Source organism: Semicossyphus pulcher, unplaced genomic scaffold (genome assembly GCF_022749685.1).
Source record: "Semicossyphus pulcher isolate SPU_LCO1_2020_fin unplaced genomic scaffold, fSemPul1.0.p SCAF_15, whole genome shotgun sequence".
NCBI classification, from domain to species: domain Eukaryota; kingdom Metazoa; phylum Chordata; class Actinopteri; order Labriformes; family Labridae; genus Semicossyphus; species Semicossyphus pulcher.
Genome location: NW_027211659.1, coordinates 21,558,512 through 21,565,021, shown reverse-complemented (window position 1 = coordinate 21,565,021; position 6,510 = coordinate 21,558,512).

Sequence of the window (6,510 nt, the reverse complement as noted above, 5' to 3'; positions counted from 1 at the left end):
GTAATTTTCACATGCACATTGCGGGGCATAGATTGTGGGATTGTTGAGAAAGCAGAGAGAGGCAAACATGTACAAAACCTTTTTCTGTTCCAGTGTTTGCATTTTCAAAAGTGTTATAAAGTGGATACATTTACACTCAGACAGTAATTACAGTCTATATATCTAAGTAACAATCTGCTATAGCAAAAAATCAGCTTTGAGCTAAATGCATATGTTAGCATGTTTATAGCTAAAAGTGACAATACTAACATGCAAATATTTAGTAGCTTTATTCAGATTATTATTTGTATTTAATAGCCATACAATTTCCAATAGAGCACAACATTTTTTATCACATGTTGGCCCTTATTTGGCTTTTACATGTAGGGTAATACTGCGTAAAGAATAAGTTATCTTTTTTTTTACGGATTATCTGACGACAATTTACTTGTCTTTATAAACATATCTACGTGAAAGTTCTGCTAACAATCCTTTTTAAGATAAAAGATGTAAACTTTAGAGACAAATCTTTTTGTGGCTTTGTCGTGAAAACCAGTCAGCGTTTGGATTTCTTCATGAAATGCATCAGAAGTGATTGATCAGACCTCCATTCAAGAAAAAGCGCATACATAAAGTAGTTTTCTTCTGCTCTTGAAGACAGACCAGAAAAAGCTTGCATTTTTACTTTTTACAAAGTAAGTAAAGTAAATCACAAAAGAAATCAATCAAGAAAATGTGTTTCTTTTTCAAGTTCATACAGCTGAAGTAAGCCAGAGTGCAGCCTCTGTGGAGCTTACTATTTACTGTGTAACTGAGACTCACCAGAAACAGAGGAGCGGGTTCTCCTCCAGGAGATGTAATGAACCAAGAAATGACGCCGTTTATTTTGCAGACATATCTGGAGGGGGGGGATTTCACCTCGCTTTGGATCTGAACACATGGTCGCTTCTCAAGACTGTAAACGATGCAGTGCATGGAAAAGAAAGTCTCGGCTGGCTACACCGGAAATACCAAGTATTGTGCCATCGTTCTCAGAGACATATTGTCGTGAGATGGTAGCTGATGTGTTCCAAGACTGGTGAGGTTGAAGGTGAAGAGTTGAGCCAGACAAGACAAAGGTAAACCAAGGGTTAGCAGCAAGTCAAAAACAGCAGAAATCCACAGACCAGGAGCAAAGTCTGCTGTGTAGAGCCAGGGTATTTATACTTCAGGAGCTTGATGAGTGGATGGGTCCCAGGTGTGCATGCAGGTGGATAAGAAGCAGAAATGTAATTGAGGTCCAAGCCCACACACACACACAGACAATTTCTCAATCTGGGATCAATAGTACATATAACTATCTAGACAGACACACACATACACACACACACACACACACACAAAGACAGACAGAAAGAAACTAACAGGGGAACAACAACACACACAAGGAAGGGGAAAACAACTGAAACACTAGGAATGGGGAAGAGGCAGAGCCAAGACCATGACATTTTGTGTCCTAGTATACAACATGATCCTGACACTGAAATTAATATTTGTACTCAGTATGGCAATCCATTCATCAATTATATTATATTATCAATGCAAAGGATTACCAAAATAATTCATATTACTTCTTTAATTTAATCCATCCATTATCTATACACCCTGGACTGATCGCCAGTCACCTGTCTCTATGTGTCAGGGCTGACACATAGACAAACAACCTTTCACACTCACATTCACACCTACGGCAATTTAGATTCTCTGAATAACCTAACGAGCATGTCTTTGGACTCGGGGAGCACGCATGCACTGGGAGAACATGCAAAGTCCAAACAGAAAGGCCGAATTCGAACCAGGAACCTTCTAGCTGTGAGGTGACAGCGCTAACCGCTACACCACTGTGCAGCCTCAAAAAAAGTTCAGTCTGTATCCTCGCAACTATTTCATGGAGAACTTAACATGGAACTTCAGCAGTTGCTGCATACTTTCTGAGCCTTCATCAGTATCTCCAGCTCATCACTTTTGCCAGGCAGAGAGTCAACACATCCCATGATCACTGATGACAAAAAGGGCTTACATCTCCATTTCCAAGCCTTCACCTCTGCGCCAGCACAGCAACCACCGAAAACACCTCTTTATCTCAGCTGGAATGGGGCTGTATCCTCCAGATTTGCTCCGTTTCAATGAAAGAAACTCTTCTCTCGAACAAACTCTTCTCCCCACAGAAATATCCATCAGCAGTTGACAAAATATGATAAACAAAAGTAACGTAAAGATTCAGCAGACTAAGCTATTACCCGTTGAAGCGCATGTTCTAGAAAATACTAGAAATGAAATAAAATAAAATAGTAATAAAAAAAATTGAAATAAAATCGATATGTTCTTTAAATACCAAATATAACAGCATCCACTTTTTCAAACTGAAGGGATGCAGTAAAATGTAAACCTCTAACAAGACATTAACAATACAATAAGAAAATGACGTCAGCTCTGAAAGTATGAATCCAGCACAGCTCCTGTTACAGCCTGAATAGTTGCAAAAAGCTCCCTTTCAGGTAAATCAGCATGAACAACAAAACATCTATACATAAATCAATATATCACCACTGTGAGGGAATTAAACAGTTTGCTGCCTTAACTGTTTCCTCCGACGACCACAGCTGCATCCCAATTAAACGTATTGATCCCAGTCACAGATGGATCTATTGTCACGACGTGTACACTAACTATGCACAACACTATTGATAAGGTGTTTCCACTGCAGTGCCAACAACATTTATTCTGCAGTAGATCCAGTTGTAGCCTTATTTTTTCCTTTGACTTGGCTTCTGTGTGTTTTCAAAAACAACATGAAAACAGCAAAACCAACTGATTGATCACACAAAAAAAAGCCTGATATATGTTTATTTGGATCAGAGCACTTTCGCCTGCTTCCAGACAGATTTAAATAATTAGGACTGCAGTTGGGAGATTTTGCGACATATTTTCAGCATTCTGAGAGGAGAAGAAACAAACTCTTTGAATATACGGTTGGATGATTCAAATTGTGTGAAAGAAGTGAAATTCCGTCTCCACTGTTTGGTAATTTTATAAACACCTTATTTGGCTGCCTTCACAACCTGAAAATGAGTACTTTTCAACTGTCTCGCACATACCACACTTCTTTGAGACAAAAAAGACTGCAGAAGACTAAAAAAATATAATCTTTTGGAAATTTTATTTATTATTCTATTGTAATTTATCAGAATATATCAGCAAATACAATCATGAGGTTCCCATTTGTGGCTTTGTGGGAAATGTCTCGACAATTATCAGACTGTGTGGCTGTGAAATATGTTAGACATTCGTGTTCCCCTCAGAATGAACTGTGATAACTTGAAGGTTGGCCAACACTAAACACTAAGGCTTTAACAATCGTAACAGATGTTGAAAATGTGAGAGCCCATGCATGATGACAAATATTGATAGATTTAACAGTTTTGTTCCCGTAGTGTGTGGAGAGCAACAATATGACCCAAACAGCACACCACACGACACACTCGCAGATTTATTCACAAAGAGCCCTGATTTAAACTGGAAAATCTCTCGCAGCCAAACGTGACTTTAGAGTAAACAAACATGAGGGACGACGGGCAGGATGACTTTATGAGTTTCCCTTCAGGCTCTCCTCCTAGTTGATGATGATGTTCTCAATGTCCTTTATGGTCAGGTGGTCGCTGAAGGTGTAGAACAGGATGTGTTAGACAGTCCTCCTGCGTGATCTGCTGCATGTCGAACCAGCCAGGCCAGCAGATGGTATCTGTTGTGCTGCCCAGGAAGCCTTCTGTGGTTTCAGACGACAGCAGTTTAGGTCAAAGGATCGTCATGAACTCTATCACCACCCACGTCTCATCTCTGCATGACGATCCCCAGCTCCACCACACTGGGCATGTAACCAAGAGAGTGCATGGCCATGCCCAGCTCCTGTTTGGAAATAAACCCATTTCTGTCCATTTTTACTGAAAATTCACCAAGAAGAAAGAAAAAACTATGAATGTGGTTGTGAAAATGGAGTGAGCATGGGCTGTACATGTTACTTATGCTTCGTGTTTGCTTTTGCTGCCATGGCTGCAGTCGTTCTTCAGTCAGCTTCCCAATTCCCAATCGTTTCGTTCCACGTGATAATCCACAGAGAGTGTGCTCAACTGTCCTCGGGGTTTCATCATCACAACAGGATATCGGATCGTAAATATGGAACATGTTTATAATTTACGATTTATCTGGCAAATCTGGCAAGATCATCTTTAGAAGCATCAAAAAATCTTGACTTTGCTTACTTTTGTCAGAAGGGGGGAAATCGGGCCCAAAGTCGGCTTGATTATCTTGTGGTGCCTACCCCGCCTTAGTAATCCATTAATGCTTTTTCTAGCACCATCATCAGGTCAACATTTAGATTCATCCTTTGCGTTGCAAAACGGATGAAATTTCCATCAGATGCAGCTGTATTTTGTTGCTAACTAGCAAATGTTAGCATCCGTACACCCTAAACCAAGATAGTGAACCCACTTGAGAATTGTCATCCCGGACATGATGCATTCGGACGTTAGCATTGATGTCGACGCACTGCTTAACAACAGCTGTCAATACATTTAAAAGCACAAAAAAACCCAAACAAGTTTATCTAATGCTGCACAATTATTTGTTCTGACGACCTCTGCTTATCTGCTACTCAGACCAAGCGCAAAGAAAACATTCAGGGGAAAGCTGAGCTGTTTGAAAGACTAATAAATGAATGGTAGATTAAAGGGATTAGGATAACATCTGGCAGACCTGGTGAGTCAACGACAGGCACAGAAACCTAAATTTAGTTTAAATTTCAGGGCCCGTATTCATAAAGCTTCCTAGTGCAAAGAGTTGCTCCTAGTGACGAAATTCTAAGAAAATTCTTAGAATCGTGACGTTTTCTAAGAATTTCACCTTTAAGTTAAGACTAGATCCTGGTAAAGATAAGAGTTATTCACAAAGCATCTCAGCCCCTAAGAGAGCTCCTAAGGTGAGAAACTGTTAGGAGTAGTGAGGAGGACTTTTAAGAGGCTTAAGAGTTTCTTAAGCAGAGGAGAAAATGGCTGAAAGACGGAGAGTAAGGAGAAATGTTCTCCAAACAATGTGCTGCAATCTCCCCTCTCACCTTAGATTGCAACACATACCATCGCTTTTCGCACTCCTCACTTGTGCGCATGCGCAAATGAGGCATTTATGTGGTGCGCTATTTCTTCCCATGCTTGCCTCTTGGCTTTGACTGTAATCCCAGGGCCGAATTTGCCCCGTAAAACAGTTTTACGCTCTTCAAATAGTTGAGCTAAGAGTAAACACTGTTCTTCTGTCTAGTTCGGTTTTCTCGTTCTTTTTTCCATGACGGTGTCCGTTATGGTTTCTTTATGAAAGATTTTAATGCCAGCCAACACCGCTTCTTTTATAGGCTGGCCAGCAATCACAGAAATTGATGAAAGCTGAGCCAAGTTCCCCTCGTTCTTATCAATTAGATGAATTACCAGAATGGCAAATAAATGTGATGAAATAAATATAGATATCAGCATGTGAAGAGGCTACTGCGCAAGTGAGAATGTGTTTTCAAACATTCTGTAGGCTCTATACATTAAAATATGACTTTACACATTAAAGTATGACAATTTATTCAACAGAGATATTCAAAGTGTTTATAATTACACAATGTAGGACTAGATTCTACGATTAGGCCGATCTATTTCACTATCCTTCATGCCCATTATTGCTAAGAGAGCTTTTTTCTTTATTTTTTGGGTTCAACCAATCACAGCTTCTGAAAGAATGTGTCATACCTAGCAATGGGGTCAACCACGCCTCCACACTAAGATAATAGTTTCTGTCTCTTCCTTGCTCAGAGTTGCTCTGAGAGTGTTCCTAAATCACTCCTAAGCTAGGACTCCTTGCTAGAAATTTTTAAGCAAAGTTAGGATCTCTCTGAGAGTATTCTGAGAATGTTTGTGAATACGGGCCGAGGAGAACATTGCAGGTGATGGAGGGTTTGTGAGAATACCTGATGGCCAAGTGCAGCATTCTGTGACCTTAATGACCTTTTATTTCTAAGATCAGCTGTTGCCCTTTAAATTTATTTAAAGGTATAATAAGTAGGACTTTCCTTGAAAAATAAAATATAGACTTTTACAAATATAATATAAGATAAATCATCACTTAAGGGCCTCTATACATGCGTGTTGGTGAGTGTGTATGCAGACCCTTGTGAGACCCTTCCCTCTGCAACTATTCTGTTGTTTTGCTTTGCACGGGACGTTTTCAGGAGGGGCACTGTTGTGGTTCCCTGAGCCAATCACAGCATATAGGTGAGTGTCGGAGTGGTTCAAATTAGCAGCTGGGCCCCATTCAGACCGGCGAACATGGCGAAAGAGCGATGCAGAGTTGGCCTTCTTTCTGTTGGACAGGTAGGTGCCTCAAACAGGGTAGGACAAGTTAATCGGCAGTTAGCATGCTAGTGCAACGGTAACCGCCACTAAGAATGCTGGCGCAACGGTA